Below are 18677 nucleotides of genomic sequence, written 5' to 3'. Positions count from 1 at the left end.
CCCGGTTTCTGCTGGAAAACATTAGCTTTCCTTGGGGGAAATTCTCATGCGACTACAGGCGTACAACACTCTCTTCCCTCTATTGCTCCTTGAGTTGTCTCCTGATGCAAAGCAAATGAAAAGTTCTGTCTGAACACACGATGTCAGTGGCAAGTGTGAAAATGTTTCTACTTGGGATGGTGGCGGAGTCAGTGGAGGTAGGTTAAGGCTGCCACAACCCACTGAAGCTTACTGACAGACTGAACTGAGCCGGCTTATCTCTTGGGGTTGGTGTGGAGAATGGGCTTCACTGTGAGAGCGCCGAGAAGAGGGAAACGGCTGGAGATTCTAATTCAGGCGTTATATGTAGAAAACCAGAGGAATCTCACGTCCTAGAAAAGAGACAGTTTTCGTGGCGCATGACGGTTGCTTGTTACGATTGTTTTGCTTTTTAGGGCAGGGTTGTGACTGTATGCAGAGCCTACTGGTTGTCATGGAGCGGGAAATGCCTTGTGGAGGGAGAACAGAACCGAGCACAGCCTGTTGCAGGCAGGGGCCCCTTCTTAGGAGTGTTGTCAGCCCCATGCCTCCCAGCAACTCCCACAATGCCAGACTGGGGAGGAGGCAAGAAATGTGGGGTGTGCCGGAAGATCGTCTACTTTCCTGAGGAGCTCCGGTGTGAGGACAATTCCATAATCTCTGCTCCTTATGCACGGTCTACATGAAGAATCTGGGCAGCGCCACCGTGGCCGTGCCTGGAGAAGAGATCTAGCGCACACGGTGGTATGGGCCAGCAGGCTATGGCTAGGGGCAGGGCTCGGGCACACTGAGCACGGACAAGGGGGAGTCTCTGGGTGTCATGAATGAGGAAGTCCCCGGACACAGGACCACCACGAACCCCAACACATCCAAATTTGCCCAGAAGCTTGGCGGCTCTGAGCGCTATCCTGGATGCAGCCAGGCAGTCTATGCTGTAGAGAAGGTGTTTGGGGCTGGGAGGTCCTGGCGTAAGTCCTGCTTCCGATGTGCCAACTGTGGCTAAAGCCTTGAATGGACCACCCTGGTGGGAAAATCCACTATAAAGGATGCTATGCCAAAGGCTTTTGGCCCAGAGGTTTTGACTCTGGAGAAGGAGCTGGTGCCTTGGTCCACTCAAAGAGAGGCCACTGTTGCCTACGTACCCTGCCTACTTCTGTGTTTTTTGTCATTAATCCCTCTCCAGAAGCCTGGGACACTTCAAGATTCTCTTGCTCAGTCCTGGTACACATCACTGACTTGGACTTGGGTATCTAGTTTCTTTTAGTTTAGGGGTCTGCCTGAGCTCCTACCCCACTAAGGGTTTCCTCCTGCATGGCACTTGATACCACTAGCTTTAGGAGACTTCTGTCTAGGTACCCCTTTAGAGAGCCCATGTTTCTCCCCACATACTTCACCCCCACAGACCTCTGTTCCTAGGTCAAATGTCCACCCTCTTCTAGCCGGGACACCTGAACCCGCATCTTTGGAGCCCAGAGGAGAAAAACAGCAGACCTGAAGGGAAGAAGGCGGAGCCAGGGTTGAGCTGGGGAAGGCTGTGGTGTGTGAGATCCCAGAGAGTCTCCTTTGGGAAGGAAGCTGACCTTCTTAGTGCCCTCCAGAATAAACCTGAGGCATCTCAGTCTGTGGAGTCCCCATGGGAAGCAAAGGTGCTGACAGGGTTGTGGGTCACAGGAAGGGGCTCTTTCTCTGGCCTCTTGCCTTTGAATGGGGAACTGGTATTGTCCCACCTGGAACGAGGAACAACCCAAATCATAGGATCTCAGAGTCTGGAGGCTGCCTGACTTCTGTAGGTTTCAGGTTCCCTCTTTGATGGGGAAAAGAAGATCCTAGTGAAATATTTTGAACATACATTCACATTTATCAGTGGTCCAGACCTTGGGGTGGTTAATTCTAGTCCTAACTCTGGGTCTGCTGACTGGGAGGGACAGTTTCTGTGTCAGCATAGCCCAGGGTTCTGCTGTGTTCTAGCCACTCCCGATAGTTCCTCTAATGTGGAGAGAGGCAGAGGAAGCCTGTCTTCATGTCACACCCTTTTCCTCTGCCTTCGGTCCTCACTCCTCCCCAGCCCAGACCCAGATCCTGCTTCTCTCCCTCCAGCCTTCTCTAGGGACCTTCTCTAGCTACATTGCCCATCCTTTCCAGGCTCCAAGGTCAGGAGCTGAGGGAGGAAAGAGAAGGTCTTGGCCTTGATGCTTCCAGGAACTGAAAAGACAATGCTGTGTATGGCTGTTCACTACGAGGGCTGTAAGCACGGGCTGTGTTGAAGCTGATTTCTCATCTGGTCAATAAAGCATCTTAGAACTGGAAAGAAAAGAAAAGAAAAGAAACAGCGTTGCAGCCCATATTGACCTGGAACTCACAGTCTGGTCTCAAGCTTGCATCCTCCTGCCTTAGCCTCCTAAACTACTGGGATTATAGGCATGAGCTCATAGGCCTGGTGAGGATGAGCATATTTTGGAAAGTTGATCCCTGTATTTTTTTCGAATACACATTTAAATAAAGGGCACCACAAAGCTGTTATTTCAAAGAAATTGTGATTATAATCACGATAAAGCAATTATTCATTTAAAAGTGAGTCGATTTAAATGAAAGACTGTGTTAATAACAGCGTATGTCATCTATGAATTTGGCGCAAATTATGACAGCTGACAAGTGATAAACTTTCAGAATCTATCAATCTTGTTTGACAGATTAATTAGCTATTCGCTCGTGAGAGAGCAGCGATGTTGGGAAGATGGGTCAGCAGGGAGTAGGGGTAGGGAGGCTTGTCCACACTGAAAGCGCTGTTAGCTTCTGAGGGTTTGGAGAATTTGGTGCCTCAGAGGTCACAGTGAGTGAGGAAGGGAGGGAAACGCATAAGCGTGACGGAGAAGAGATGCTTGTCTTTAGAAGACATCCTATCTTTTACATGGTACTGAGCTGGCTCATGTAAGATGCCCTTTCCTTCTTGGTCACACAAAAAAGAGAGGCTTATCAATGGCCAGAGCTTGTCTTTGGGGATGTCTTTGTAGTGGAGACAGACACATTGGATGGTCTTGTGAAGCTGTCTCCAAAAAGGGTTAGAGCTGCTGGGTTCTGAGAGTTCAAAGGCAACCAGCCTAGGTGGCTAGGAACCTTGCATTTCTGCAATAAAATCCTGGGGATATGATACACAACAGCCTCTCCTCACTTACCATATTGTAAAAACATACTATCTTTGGAAATAATACGTCATTTACAGAGGAAGGTAACCCTCAGAAAAAGCAGCAGCAGAGGCCTCTTACGATGCAGGGTTTGGTGCAGACAGACACTTCTAGAAAGACACCCCCAACCCCCCCAACCCAAGCTGCCCTGTCCCTGGGTGCTGAACAGAAATCCCAGCTGGAAAAGCAATCTTCTCCTCATTCCCAAGGTTCAGCAGGCAGAAGCACTAATGGCCTCAGCTCTGAGTGCATCTGAGCTCCAGGCAGAGAGGAGGGATTTCCAGCCGCCTGGTGCAGTGTTCTGAAGCGCGGACTGAGCGCAGGGGGCGGATATTCGTGACTTGACTGCATCAGGCCAGGTGGTTACATGTTCTGAACACCAGCGTTGCCTGCTTGCAAGTTAACCACTCACATTTGACTAATGCATCTAACGTCCTTTAGAGGAACTGCGCTTTGTACCTGCTGCTGCGCCAAACTGTGCTCTCCTAGTTTGCATCTTGTGATTAGGCCATGCCAAGCATGCCAAACTGGGACAGGCACCGTCTCTGTGGGGCCTGGGTGCACACTGCCCTCCCCACACCATCATTTCATTACCTTAAGGGTAGAAATTTATGCCTCCAATGCTGATTAACAACTCTCCTCCCGTCGTAACAAACTCCACTCCAGCATCTGATGTGACCACTACAAGAGCTTTGTGATACAGAAGAAAAAGAAGGCTCCAGACACAGACACAGCAATCAGAGATTAGTTATAATTCCTTCCAGCTCTCTTCCGATTTATGTCCTCCTTCGTTTCAACTAGTACCTGATTAAATAAAAGCATTCGGGTTGAATAAATAAAATTTCCAAAATTTGAAATGTATTTTAAGGATTTAAATATATTAAACTTTTAAAAAATGTGTTTTCCTATGCTGGGCCATAGTGGCTTATGCCTTTAATCCCAGCACTTGGGAGACAGAGGTAGGTGGATCTCTGTGAGGGTGAGGTCAGCCTGATCTACCAGAGCTAGCTGTAAGACAGGCTCCAAAGCTACAGAGAAACCTTATTTCCACAAACAACAACAACAAATGTGCTTTTCTTACTAGAGACATTAGGAGACTCTTGATAGTCTAATCATATACATACATATATATATATATATATATATATATATATATATGAACACCCTTTTCTTTAAGTGAAACCTCTTTCCTAATATAATAGTTTTATTGTCTTAGTGAGTGCTCTATTGCTGTGAAGAGACACCATGACCATAACAACCCTTACAAAGGAAAACATTTAATTGGGGCTGGCTTACAGTTCAGAGGTTTAGTCCACTATCATCATGACGGGAAGTGTGGTTGCATGCAGACAGACATAGTGCTGGAGAAGTAGCTGAGAGTTCTACATCAGATTGACAGGCAGCAGGAAAAGGGAAAGAGACACTGGGCCTGGCTTGAGTTTCTGAAACCTGCAAGCTCATCCCCAGTGACATGTTTCCTCCATTAAAGCCACACTGCCTAATACCACCCTTCCTTGATGACCACTCCTTCAAATCCATGAGCCTATTGGGGCCATATTTATTCAAACCATCACATTTATCATCTTCAAACTTGGGTTAATTTTTTTTTAAATTAAAACAGCTTAGGAGAAAACTTTGTTGCACCACACATCTCAAGTATTTTGAGAAAAGGTTGGCTTATCAAAGTCAGAAATTCCTGCTAAACAGGAAGTGTCCCCAGCAGATTGGGGTACAACATCCTAAAGCTTCGTTGCAATTTTGTCAAGTTAGAATTCTTAGGCGCACATAAGTAGCACAGCTCAGTCCAAAAATTTCATCTGTAGCCAAAGTGCATGTGTTAAATTTGCCCCACTAATCTCGCCTGACAGCATTGCTTTTCCTGCCCTACTGCTCAATGTCACCGTGATTTGCACAGTCACTCTGAAATAGGGATGATAGCCATCATCAAATACTTCTAATAATAGGAGTTGTATGACGATTAACATGAATTAATATTTAAGATGTGCTTAAATCAACACCTGCCACCTAATAAATATTTATTAATAGTTATGTTTAAAATATTTTTACCTTTGACACATCAGAAATTACTATGGATTTTTTTTAATTTTTATTTTTTTTATTATTTAATTAAAAATTTTCACTTCCTCCCATTTCCCTCCCCCCCCGCTCCCCCATCCCCCTTCCCCTCCCTCTCCAGTCCAAACAGCAGTCAGAATTCCCTGCCCTGTGGGAAGTCCAAGGTCCTCCCCCCTCCATCCAGGACTAGGAAGGTGAGCATCCAAACAGAAATGTGTAGCCCAGGCTGGCCTCGAACTCGTGATCCTCCTGCCTCTTCCTCCTTCAGTAAATCCTACCGGTGTGCACCACCACAACCGGCTGGATTTTCTGTTATTGCAGACAGTAGGGAAGTCACAGAAAGACTTGAATCAACTTCTCTGGGTAATAAGATTCAGAAAAGGAAGTACTAACATTTTCCATAATTCTTTATAAAACACAGGTTTTCTGAATGGCTTGCATTGAGAAATGAGGTTTTGCCTTAGGAGTCGAGGTCAAAGCAGGAGTTCCTCTATGCTCTGATGTGTGGAACACACCCACATTCTCTCACATCTGCACTCCCAGGAAACCAAAGGCAGGAAAACCTACAGGTCTCTTCTGTACACTCAGGAGAAATCCACCTTAAGCCAATTTTTCCCTAATGACTCAGATCACCAGGGCAACCCAAGAACTTGATCCAAAATTTATTATTTGTTTTTAAACGAAATCATGATGATCCAGATGTCATTTGTCACCTATCGAGCAATCTTACACCTATCACTTCTTCCTGCTAAACATGTCCACTCTTGGACGACAAGAATGGCAACCTTTACATTTTTTTATGTGAATGTGTGTGCCTGAGTGTGTGTGTGTGTGTGTGTGTGTGTGTGTGTGTATTCACCACATGTGTGCAGTACCAACCAAGGCCAGAAGAGGGCAGCAGCTCTCCCAGGACTGGAGTTAGGTATGATTGGGAGCCGCCAAGTTGATGAAGGAACCTGCGTGAGCAGCAGGTGCTCTTAACCTCTGAGTGGTCTCCCTAGCACCAGTGTGAGAAAACTTTTAATGAGAGTGTGTATTAGAGACAGAGGTTTTGTATAACTTCTCTCATTCTCCAGGACTTTGTAATTTAGTTCTTGGGCTGGCGATGTGGCTGCAAGAGGCAGCCGTAGTATGCTGGAAAACAGCAGAGATTTGCTTTGTGTTAAAAAGAACTAGTGTTCAGATAAAAAAAAAAATCTGTCCTCTGAGAGGGCATGATGAACAAATCAAGTAAGTTTACAGCGCTCGGCACTAATGATAAAATGCGTACTTTTTGAGTGACAGGTGATGTTTTGGGATGAGTGTAATACAAAAAAAACCTGACAATCAGAGTGAGCACACACAAGAGACTGAGAGAAGGCAAATGATGCATCAAAATGAGTCCGCAGCCCAGAAACTCAGATTCATTAAAATAGCCCAAACATCAGAAAGCCCAGAGCTTCCCTGCTGTGCAGATTGTCAGTCTGTTGCTAAGTGCCACCTGCAAGAGGATGCTGGGACTTGGGGATTTCATCCCCGGGAAAACCCTGTCTGTTTGCTGCAAGTGTGTGGCTCTACTAATAGTATCGAGGTTTCTTTTTAATTTGTATCAGTTTAAATTGTATCATTTAAACGAGCTCTTCTTTCTCTTTAAATTGCATCATTTTAAATGAATGTGTGTGCCTGTATATCTGCATGTGGATGTGCGGACATGCACATATGAGTGCAGATGACCACTGAGGTCAGAGGCATGGGATCCCCCAGAGCTGCAGTTTTGAGCCAATGTTTGGGTGCTAGGAACTGACCCCAGGTCTTCTGTGGGAGTAGTATGGTTTCTTTACTGCTGAGCCATCTCTGCAGCTCCAGGGTCTACCCTTCTCTGTCAATTGTGCATCACAGCTCTCTCCTAAAAGACTCTGGACAGCATATTCTGCCAGTGTCCGTTTTTACCATCTCTCAAATAATTCCGTGTCTATTAATTCTTTCTTAGTTATTGCAGCCATGTTTTCAGTTACCGAGAAACCAGGAGCCCCCGCTGTCACTGTTACCTGGAGCTTTGAAGAAACAACTCAAGAACCCAGAAGTCCCAAATCCACCTTCCTGGAACTCATGCCACTCACTTTTATGACAGAATCAAAAGCTATGAGGCCATTACCTGGCACCACCTTTCTGTCTGTTTCACAGACAGCAAGCACATTCTCTCTTTCCATTCCTAGTAGTGTGGTTACAAATTTATTTGACTTTTGTAAACTTGAAAGACACTTGGTTTGGTTCTGTTTCTTAGGAAATACCTTGTGTGTACAGAACTCTAGGACAGATGTTTTTCTACTACTGATTGGTCCTCTCACCCCTGATCTCCCAAGAGAACTCTCGCACCCTGGTCTTTGTTCTTCTATGTAGGTACGATGTCTTTGGCTTGTTGTTCTAACATTTTTTTCTTTGTCAGTGGTTTTGGGAAATTTGGGATTTGTCTTACTCAGCTTTCTTCTCATGTATTTTGCCTGTGACTCGGCAAGCTCTTCCATGTGTTGTGGCTTTAGACTTCCTATCAAATTTAGATGCCATCCAGCTATTTCTTCTTTTATCTCCCTTATTCCTCCCTGCCTACCAGTGACTTTAATTACATGTACATTAGGCTGACTAAGGAGGCCCATGGTCCCTTCCTGATGCTGTCAGCTCTCTTTGTTGCCTGTAGTTTTATTTTTCAGATATTCCTGCTGGGCTTTTACATTCACTGTCTTTGCCACTTGAATTTATATTTCTTTTCTGTAATCATATCTAGTGTGGTTTCCCTCTCTGACCACAATGTGTCCTTTTCTGGTGTTCAATTTTGGGCCTTTTTGGAGATTTCCTCAACATTTTAATTTTGTTCTTTGACTATATAACCTGTAGTCGTAACAAGTGTTTTAACTTATGTCAGCTGCTACTTCTAACACCTGTTAATTCTGGGTCAGCTTCAGTTGATTTTTTCTTTTCGTTGCAAATCTTGCTTCTTTTCATGTATGATAATTTCTATTGGATAGGGGTTTTTGATACTAGCTACTTTTGTATTCCTAAGAATATTTATGGGTATTGTTCTGGAAGGCACTGTCATCACTTAAAAGCAGGCTTTTTCCTTTCAACTTTCTGCTTTTTAAGAATTCTTACTCTGAACAGGCCATTGCCATTTGTAGTCATCGGAATGAGAATGGGTCCCACAGGGTCATGTTTTTGAATGCTTGACCCCTTGCTGGTGGAACTGTTTGGGAAGGAGTAGATGGTCTTGTGAGTGATGATGTTTGGTGAGGTGGAATAGAAGCAGGAAGTGACAGGGAGGCTGTGTTTTGTTTTTTTTTAAGAAGGCATTCTAGAAGAGTTGGTGGGCAGGCAGCAGGTGGAAAGGAGACTGAAGGAGGCCAGGGAGTGAGCTGTGAGGGTATCTGGGAAAGAACAGCTCAGAGAGCAGACGTCTCCGGCAGGGGTATGCAAGGCCCGTGTGTGAGCCCTGGGAGGAGTCGTGGCCTTGTCAGTGCAGCCTGGGTTTTCCTCACGTCATCTTCTCATCCTCATTGTTCTCACTGCACAGAGCAGCTACATAGGAATTTCTTGTTTTTATAACATGGTCTTTTTTGACCCCTTTTCTCTGGGATATAGTTAGCAGGGTGATAGTTCTGAAAAAAAAAACAGTTACTTGTGCTTGCTTTCTTAGGACAAGAAAACTGCTTCTTTAGTAAGTTTAAAACATTCAGTGATCTGATTGGGAGCTTCTGCCACTGGTGTGATGTCCCATGACACACGGGCCTTCTGCCTACTGACACACACAGAAGGCCATGCTGGCTCTCTTGCCTCGAGGTCCCCCACTATTAAATCACAACACATATCTACCTCATTTATCTGTTTGACATGTTTATTACCTTCTGTGTACTGCATACTGAACGATATGCTCATTGTACGACTAACATCGGCCCTGACACATGGATGCTTTCTTATCTTAGATTTGGATTCTCTCCACCTCCACCCCCACAACCTCTCCTGGTTTTTGGTTTTTTGAGACAGAGTTTCTCTGTGTAACAGCCCTAGCTGTCCTGGAACTAGCTCTTGTAGACAAGGCTGGCCTCAAACTCACAGAGGTTCTCCTGCCTCTGCCTTCCGAATGCTGGGATTAAAGGTGTGCGCCACCACCGCCTAGCATCTCTCGGATTCTTAAAATAGCCTAAGCAACAGAAATTTTTCTTTCATTCATTATCCTAAATCCCTACTGTTGATATGTCTTTTCTCTAGGCGGTTTGTCAGCTCCTCAGTAAAGAAGCTCTCACCTTCTCCTCTCTCCCATTTTCATAGCGCCTGGCATAGTAGAAAGAAATTAGATAATTGTCAATAGGTGTATTTAATTCCAAAGGTGTTTCTAGTAACCTTCACAGCAGCCTTCCCACAATCTCCGTTCTGAGTTCTATTTAATAACTCTTTCCTTTCATGAAACAGATACAGTAACCGAGGCACCTGCGCCATGAAAGAAGCCACCAGCAACCTGAAGGACCACCCACGTCTCACAGCTGTCGATAAAAGATCCGTGGTTTCCTTTCTCCTTGCAGGCGGTGGGACTTAGATTTGTGTGGAAACCCGTGCTGATTTGGAGTGATCAGTGTGGCCCGAGGAGACAATGTCTAGTGCTGCATTCAAGATGAGAACATTCATTATGCTGCCTTCTCCAGAAGGGAACAAATGACAGATCCCATTGCTAATGACCGACAAGACACACCTCCCTCTTCCCAAGGGCTATGAGACATCTCTTTAAAATTCCATGGACCTGTGAATTGCCTACAGACCTTTCCTGGCAAAACACTGGCACTCTGCAGCTTGCATCCAGCCAAACTGAGCTCCTTTCTGCTCAACCATGTGAAGCCCTTGCCTAACTTCAGAGCGTCTGAATTTTCTGCTCTCACTGTCTCAAGTGTTCTTTGCTCAGCTCTGCAAATGCTCCCTTGCATCATTCAGCTCGAAACTCGAACCCCTGCCTCCGCACACGGCCCTTCTTAAACCACTGTTATTGGAAGATGCCCCATCCTGCAACAACTTGTTAAATTGCTGCCCTTCAACCGCTTTATTATTTTAAATAATATTTATGTCAGTCTAGCTTAGCAGGAATCTGGGACTCGGTGAAAACACGGTTAGAGAGTGAACAAATATTTCATTGTAAAAGCAGCCACATATGTTGTTCCCAGTGCTCAGTGTTCACCGCCCTTACCGGCGCTACACCCTCGCTACACCCGCCCTTACCCACGCTACACCCATGCTACACCCTCGCTACACCCATGCAACACCCTCGCTGCACCCTCCCTACACCCTTGCTACACCCACGCTACACCCGCCCTTACCCTCACTACACCCGCCCTTACCCACGCTACATCCTCACTACATCTGCGCTACACCCTCGCTACGCCCGCCCTTACCCACGCTACACCCTCGCTACACCCACGCTATACCCACGCTACACCCTCGTTACACCCACGCTACACCCTCGCTACACCCACGCTACACCCTCCCTATACCCTCACTACACCCTCGCTACACCTGCGCTACACCCTCCCTATACCCTCACTACATCCTCGCTACACCCTCGCTACACCTGCCCTTACCCTCACTACACCCTTGCTACACCCGCCCTTACCCTCACTACACCCTCGCTCCACCCGCGCTCCACCCGCGCTATGAAGAATGCACATAAATCACTTGTGTATTCTTGCCTTTCCATCATTTCTAGATAAATTATCAGTGTTTTTATTTGAAAAATAGGAGCAACATACTTTAAGATGAAAATGTCCTATTCACCCAAGGTCCATTCTTGATCTGGTTTTGCCTTTCGGGAACCTGAACTTCCTATACTGACCTAGAGTTACCTGTGCAATGAACCCTGGTAATCTTTCCATCATGGCGACGGCCTCCTGGGGTTTAGGATTCGTCATCTGTGTTGTGACTTACAACACAGAACGTGTGGGCATCTTCAGAAAGCTGTACTGTGCTAACATGGATGCACTAGTTAAGGTCATGTGACAAGAAAATGAGGGTCAAGGAAGAGGTAGGTACAGCGACAATGTTCTGCCTTCAGAATGCTCTTGAAAGGTGACTCTGTGGCCATCATCTTTTTAAAAAGCAACAATAATTTATTATTTTTATCTTATCTGCACTGGCATTTTGCCTGCAAGTATGTCTGGGTGAGGGTGTCAGGTCCCCTGGAACTGGAGTTACAGGCAGTTGTGAGTTGTGATGTGGGTACTAGGAATTGAACCTGGGTCCTCTGGAAGAGCAGTCAGAACTCTTAACTTCTGAGTCATCTCTCCAGTGCCTGGCTATTATCTTTTTCAGTTGTCCTTCTATGTAGCTAAGGCTGATCTTAAACACAGGATCCTCCTTCCGTAGGTCGGACGGTGTGCACTACCATGCTTGTCTCCTGGGCATCCTAATGTCAGCGTCTCTTTGAAAGCAAACAGTGAGAACAGACTTCAGCATTGTCACCATGACCACAGAGTGATAGTGGCTAGTGTAGAAAGTCAGGACTGTCCCCAGTTTGGAAAGCCACCTCCACTGGGCTGACTCTCAGCTTTCTCTGAGCTGTCTTCAATTCCTCCTGTCACTTGGCTTATGTTTGTAAATTACATATTTAATTTTAAGGTTTGTAATGCTACACGAAAAACTATGCTTTGATATGGATAATTGATTTTTTTTACGAAAGAAGAGAAGCTCCAAACTTGCATTAACTATAAGGGACGGAGGAAGAGACGGAAAAGGAGTGTGGGGAGAAGAGGTACATAAGGGGGAGGAGGGGTAGAGCAAGGAGGAGGAGACAAAGGAAAGAAAGGATCTTGAGAACATGACAGTATAGACAAGATATTTGCCAAGCTCGTCAGAGAAGAATGAGAGGCACACGTGTGTTTGATGTGCGGACATCTAGGCCTTATTGTCCTGGACCATGGTTGTCAACAGGTGGATGTTACTGATAGACACTTGAATAGGACTGAAAGGAATGACATCACACAGGGTCTTCCAGAATCAGACCCCTTGGCTTTTTTTTTTTTTAATGTCTGTCTGAGGCTGGTAGCCTGCCCATTAGAGCACACTACAGCTATGTCCAGAAGTTGCATAGGGGGATGACCAGCTGTCTTAGTTAGTGTTACTGGTGTTATGGTGAAACTCCATGACCAAAAGCGACTTAGGGAGGAAAGGGTTTAATCTATCTACACTTCAGGTAATAATCCATCACTCCAGGAAATCATGTCAGGAACTCACACAGGGCAGGAACCTGGAGGCAGGAGCTGATGCAGAGGCCATGGAGGAACACTGCTTACTGGCTTGCTCCCCAATGGCTTGCTCAACCTGCTCTCTTACAGCACCCAGGACCACCAGCCCAGGGTGGTTACAGTACCATCTACAATGGACTGGGCTCTCTTCTATCGATTACTAATTAAGAAAATACCCTACAGGCTTGTCTTCATGCTGCCTAATGTTATGGAGGCAATGTCTCAACCAAGGCTCCTCCCTCTAAATGACACCAGCTTGTGCCAAGTTGACATAAAACTAGCCAGCACCTCAGCCTCAAGCCCCTACTGTGTCCGTGTGTGAGAGCTTGTTTCCTTTTATGGGTCTCAGTTTCCTCACTTGAGGAGCCACCATCTGCCACAGTTGTGGGAGTCATACGGGAGCCACATGGGAGACAGAATGTTGGCATCCATTCGGAGCCAAACAGGAGCAGGTTATCTTTGTGCTGTGGTGCAGAGGTAGACCGCTTTCCTTTCCGCCAGCTCTGCCAGTGGCTTCAGTGTGTCCCTTTGTGATGGCTTCAGCTCTGGTTTTTAATGGCCATTTCATTTCAGCTCAGGGTATAGAAACTGCTTAAGGATCCTACCCTCATCTGCTGCTTCCTGGGTCTAGATTGGAAGATGCTGACGCTCATGAAACATAATAGTGGGGCTGCAAGGCCAGCTGCTTTCTAGAATATCACATAGGGTGACCTCACATTGCCTACAGACGCTGAACACTGCTCACAGGTGACCTGGCATTTCTGTTCATCCTCACTCTGCATACTAAGTATTTCCACCAGTCAGAACCAAGCAAGGAGGGTGATTTGTTTTGCCAAAGGTCCCATGGAAAATTGTTGTTCTTGCTGACAGAAGAAAAAGGCAGAAGATCAAGTCCATTTATTTCCCATTTTCTGCTAAGATGTAGGTGTTTCTTATGCAAAAAGCAAACACGATATTATAAGAGCATGTTGCATTTGCACATGATTCTATGGTTTGAAAACAGCTTAAATTACATAAGAAATCATGAATATATGCTCATTAAAAATTCAAACAAAATGATATAGAGAGGCAACTACTCTCTCTGCGAAAGGAAAGGTATATGCAATTTCTGTCCCCATGACTGTGTCTCAGATAACTTAATTATAAGCTGGGGAATTTTTGGTTCAGTTTTATTAGTCTCCCTCTGTGGCTACATGGCCTCATGTTTTTGGGGTGACCTATGGAGAGGCAGAGCATCATGGATGACATGAATTTTCCCACCTTCTCTGTACCTGGAACTGCATCACCTTTGGTAAGTCATTTCTCCAATGGCCAACATTTCATAGCTTTCTTTTTGAGACAGACTATCACTAAGTTCAGCTCACCAGCCTAGAACTCATGGTTGGTCTTCCTCCATCTCCTAAGTGCTGGGATTGCGGACACATGCAGGCCACCATGCCAGGCTCCTCCCAGCCTCCTATGAGAACATTCTGAAGGGAAACTAAAGTGAATTCAGATGAACCAAGGTTAAGTGAGGAAGCCCTCACTAGTGCTCTACCTAGAGGTATGCGGTTTGAGACAGCTCAGGACGCTGATTGCTGTTTCCAGGTAGAGGCAAACCCTGAGCTATAACACACACTGAACCTTTCCTTTCTGTGAACCAGTGCTCCGTACCCAGGCATTGATGAACCCCTGAGATGGTGCTGAAGAAGGGAGCAGATTTCTGAGGATATTAAAGACAGGTGGTCTATGCCATTGCTGGGCATTTTGGATGTTGGCACCAGCTCTTGGTCTTGCATCTTCAAGAGCTAGTGACAGGTGTTTCATCCGTTTGGTTTTCTGAGAAGGTTAGATGGTTTCATCTGCAAAGACTGTAGCTGAGAAGGGAAGGACTTTCTTTTCCCGGCTGTAGCAAAAACTCCGTGTCTTCACTCTCTTTAATGTAAACACTGAGGGAAGAAAATAAGGCAGATGCAAGGCCAGGTCTTTGATCTCACTTCTTGACTTGAAAACTCTGTGGGTTCACACTGCTTGTCATGGGTTCACACTGCTTATATGGGTTCATACTGCTTGTCATGAGTTCACATGCTTGTCATGGGTTCACACTGCTTGTCATGGGTTCACACTGCTTATATGGGTTCATACTGCTTGTCATGAGTTCACATGCTTGTCATGGGTTCACACTGCTTGTCATGGGTTCACACTGCTTATATGGGTTCATACTGCTTGTCATGAGTTCACATGCTTGTCATGGGTTCACACTGCTTGTCATGAGTTCACACTGCTTGTCATGAGTTCACACTGCTTGTCATGAGTTCACACTGCTTGTCATGAGTTCACACTGCTTGTCATGAGTTCACTCTGCTTGTCATGAGTTCACACTGCTTGTCATGGGTTCACACTGCTTGTCATGGGTTCACACTGCTTGTCATGAGTTCACACTTCTTGTCACGGGTTCACACTGCTTGTCACGGGTTCACACTGCTTGTCATGAGTTCACACTGCTTGTCATGAGTTCACTCTGCTTGTCATGGGTTCACACTGCTTTTCATGAGTTCACACTTCTTGTCACGGGTTCACACTGCTTGTCATGGGTTCACACTGCTTATATTGGTTCATACTGCTTGTCATGAGTTCACATGCTTGTCGTGGGTTCACACTGCTTGTCATGGGTTCACACTGCTTGTCACGGGTTCACACTGCTTGTCATGGGTTCACACTGCTTGTCATGGGTTCACACTGCTTGTCATGAGTTCACATGCTTGTCATGAGTTCACACTTCTTGTCACGGGTTCACACTGCTTGTCATGGGTTCACACTGTTTGTTATGCTCCCCGAGGAGAACATCACCAACTGTTCTTTGGGGCCAGATGCCTAGGTGCTAGCCTGATTTATGTCTTCCATGTGTTTTAGATCTTAATTCAAAGCATTTGCTGACATGACCACAAAATGCATATGTAAGCCCTTGGTTCTCTAACTGAATTAGACTATTTGAAGCCTGTTCACATTTTATTTCTATGCCATCTTTAAAACCACAAGCTATCCCACTGCCTTGCATTCTGACCACATGAAGAACTCTCTCAACGTTACTCTCAATTCAGCTGCTCCTTTCAAACACAGGGAAAAAACAACTGATTCCTTTCTTCTCTGCCTCTCACCTCATTTCCACACCTGTTTTCACACCTAGAAATTCTCCACTTTCCATCCAATAATAGCTCTTCTTGCCTCTCATTTTCCTCTTTCTTCACTTTTAAATTCCATTTACTCATTTGAAATTATTGAAAGAATTTTTACTTATAGATGTGGGGCGTGGTTTCTTCTACTGATATGACATAAAAATGTCCCTTTCATTTAGCACCGAGCACAGTGCCTACCACATATTGCCATGTTCCATAAATATTTTTAAATAAGTGAACGAATAGGTGTCCCTCCACAGAAATAACTTGAGAAAAAAAAACTCTGAGTTGTGAATTGTGCGCACCTGTTTACTGGGACAATCATGGTACCATGTCAGGGTTACATAGAACATGCTGCTGCTTCTTCCTGGAATATTTTTGCCTTCCACCTAGCGTTCTCATTAATTTTTCACTCCAGACTACAGTCTATCCATCTTCTAAGACATGGTTTATGGCACTCCTGAGCTTCAATATGTGCTTCTATGTGCTTCCAGAACCATATTTATATATCCCATCTCTCTATTGAGCCCTATCTCTTGGGAATAGTGTTTTCTCCTGTCTTTCCCCCCTTACTCTGGTGCCTCAGAAACATGTTGGTGGATCTAGTTTGGAATACGAGTGTGTGAGAAAGGAGGTTGGAGAAATTTCAGAAGAGTGAGAAGAACTAGGATTTATTTACTCTCTTGGTGGGATTGGCTGAGAAAGTGTTGGAAGACTGCAGAATTTCCAAAGGAAACTGGGAGCTGTCCGATTCAGCACCAGAGCAGTGAGGCCTCGGGGGAGCAGAGCTGTTTCTTCAGGTTCTTAGAGTTTCTCCCCTAAACCGCTTTCTGTTCCTGCATGACATCACGATGTTGAATTTCCTTCTCATCTCAGTCCATTGAGCTTCTTATGCAGAACGCTTACATCATGCATTGTTCACAGTACTCAGATGTCAGGAAGTCCGAGGGCAGCATGGTCCTAGATTCACATCTGCTGAAGCTGCCTTCCTAGTTAATGGCTGGTCACCCTCTCAGCATGTTCTCAATAGCAAGAAGAATGAGAGACTCTCTGGATTCTCTTATAAAGATGCTAACCCCATTCCTGGTTGTTTAATCCCTGTGGCCCAATCTCCTCTTCAAAGTGCCTGTTCAAACTCTCATCTTACCCAGCCCTAATCCTAACTCTAACATTCTTATTGATGGTTTGGTAAGGACACAGACATTCAATGAATAGCTTCTCTCCTTGTCTGTGAGAACCACTGTATATTAAGCTCTTTCAGACAAAAAAAAAAAAGTCTCAGGCTTATCCTTATGGGTGGCACAGGGCCAAATGCCCAGAGAAGCCAAGACTGGCATCTCCTTAGCTAGGGTCTTCTGACAGCATTTTTAAAAGGAAAGGTAGAATATTTCCTCTAGGCAATCTATATCATTGAGTATGTTTTTCTGCTTGTCATGGAATGGTTTCAGAGTGCTTTGGTTGGCATACGTGCTGATGGGTCCACCTCATGATGCCCTATGATTTCTTCCTCTCACCCTTGTTTTGTTTGTTTTCACCAACCAAAGTGTTAAACCAATAATGGCCCAGTCCAGTCGGATTCAAATGTCCCCATCGCCTTCTCAAAGCTTTTTCCTCCTCCATTAAAGAGGTTAGATTTACACAGCAGGAAGTTCAGCCCTTCAATATTCACAGAAAATCTTTAACTTGCTAGATAACAAAATTTGTATCTCACCTCTACATTAATTAGCTACTTATCTTTAATGCATCAGCTCAGGCGCCCTCTCCTCTATGACAAGCATGTCAGAGCGAACTATCACTATCCAGGAAACTTGCTTTTATAGAGACACACTGAAAACATATTTAAATATTTTAAAGCCATCCTAACCCTCCTGACTCAGTTCTGACTTAATATTAGAATATTAATTCTTTTCTTAAACCATACTTTTGGTTCCTAGGAACTATAAATATAATTTATGCTAAAGAACAGCAAGCCAATTAAGAGGTCATGGGAAGAATTGATCTCCCTCGGCCCAAGTGGCCTCTGAACTGCACTCTGCCTACACAGCCGTCAGTGTGACCTTCACTGATGCTGTCTCTACAACATTCAGACCCCAACCACGTCACCAGAAAACATAGTACTTCAGAACGTTTGGGGCTCCGGTGTTTGCCAGGTGGGAAATTTGCATGCATGGACATGGATTTGACCTTTAACTCAAAAGCAAACTTGTGAGCGTATAACGAAGGTCTGAATGTGTGTGTGTGTGTGTGTGTGTGTGTGTGTGTGTGTGTGTGTGTGTGTGTGTGTGGAGGGGTTCGAACACTATGCAAACTTTCAAAGACTCAATTCAAAGAGTTCATTTGTATGAGCTATGATTACATATGCTAAATATGAAGCATTTCTTGACTGTTAACTAGAATTCTACTTGGAGAGACAGGGTATAGAAAGAACAAATGGATACATTTTAAAGTCCGAAAGATTCAGATTCAATTTGAGCTCAGTCATTTACTCATTATGCAAATGAGTCTGACCTTATGCAAATATTTAACCTCCCTGATTCTAAGTTTTCCCTCTGGGAAAATAGATAATACTCATTAGACACAAGTATTTTGAGATCAAACAGAATTTGATTTGAGGAGTGTCTGGCACATGGCCGCCACCAAATAAGTAGAAATTATGATAATTTTAGAGATCGTTTTTCTAAACAGTACAGTGGTGTGTGACATTCTGGTCAGGCGCTTAAAAGCATATAGCAGTGCCTTCTATGTTCTTCCTGTACCGGAAACAGCAAGGGTTTTTTTATGAACTAATTTGATCCACATAACTACTCTCCAAAGGCAGGCACCATTTCCATCTCTGTTTGCTGTCAGAAAGAAGATGAGAGGATTTATAGTTTTCCCACTCACACAGATAGTGAATAATGGAGTTGATATTCACGTCTGGCTATTCTGATTTCAGAAACCCATCCCTCTGTTAATTAATGGAATCAATTAGTAAAATTAGTTAAGTAATCAAG

General features: G+C 44.8%; 1 pseudogene; it reads left to right on the top strand.

Moving 5' to 3' along the window:
* The first annotated feature begins 584 nt into the window (after positions 1-584).
* On the top strand, positions 585-10959 carry LOC142836421 (cysteine and glycine-rich protein 1 pseudogene; annotated as a pseudogene).
* The last annotated feature ends 7718 nt before the right edge of the window (positions 10960-18677 follow it).

The sequence above is a fragment of the Microtus pennsylvanicus genome, chromosome 16 (assembly GCF_037038515.1).
Source record: "Microtus pennsylvanicus isolate mMicPen1 chromosome 16, mMicPen1.hap1, whole genome shotgun sequence".
In the NCBI taxonomy this organism is placed as follows: domain Eukaryota; kingdom Metazoa; phylum Chordata; class Mammalia; order Rodentia; family Cricetidae; genus Microtus; species Microtus pennsylvanicus.
The sequence above is the reverse complement of the archived record's forward strand: the minus strand, read 5'-3'. Positions and strand labels throughout refer to the sequence as shown.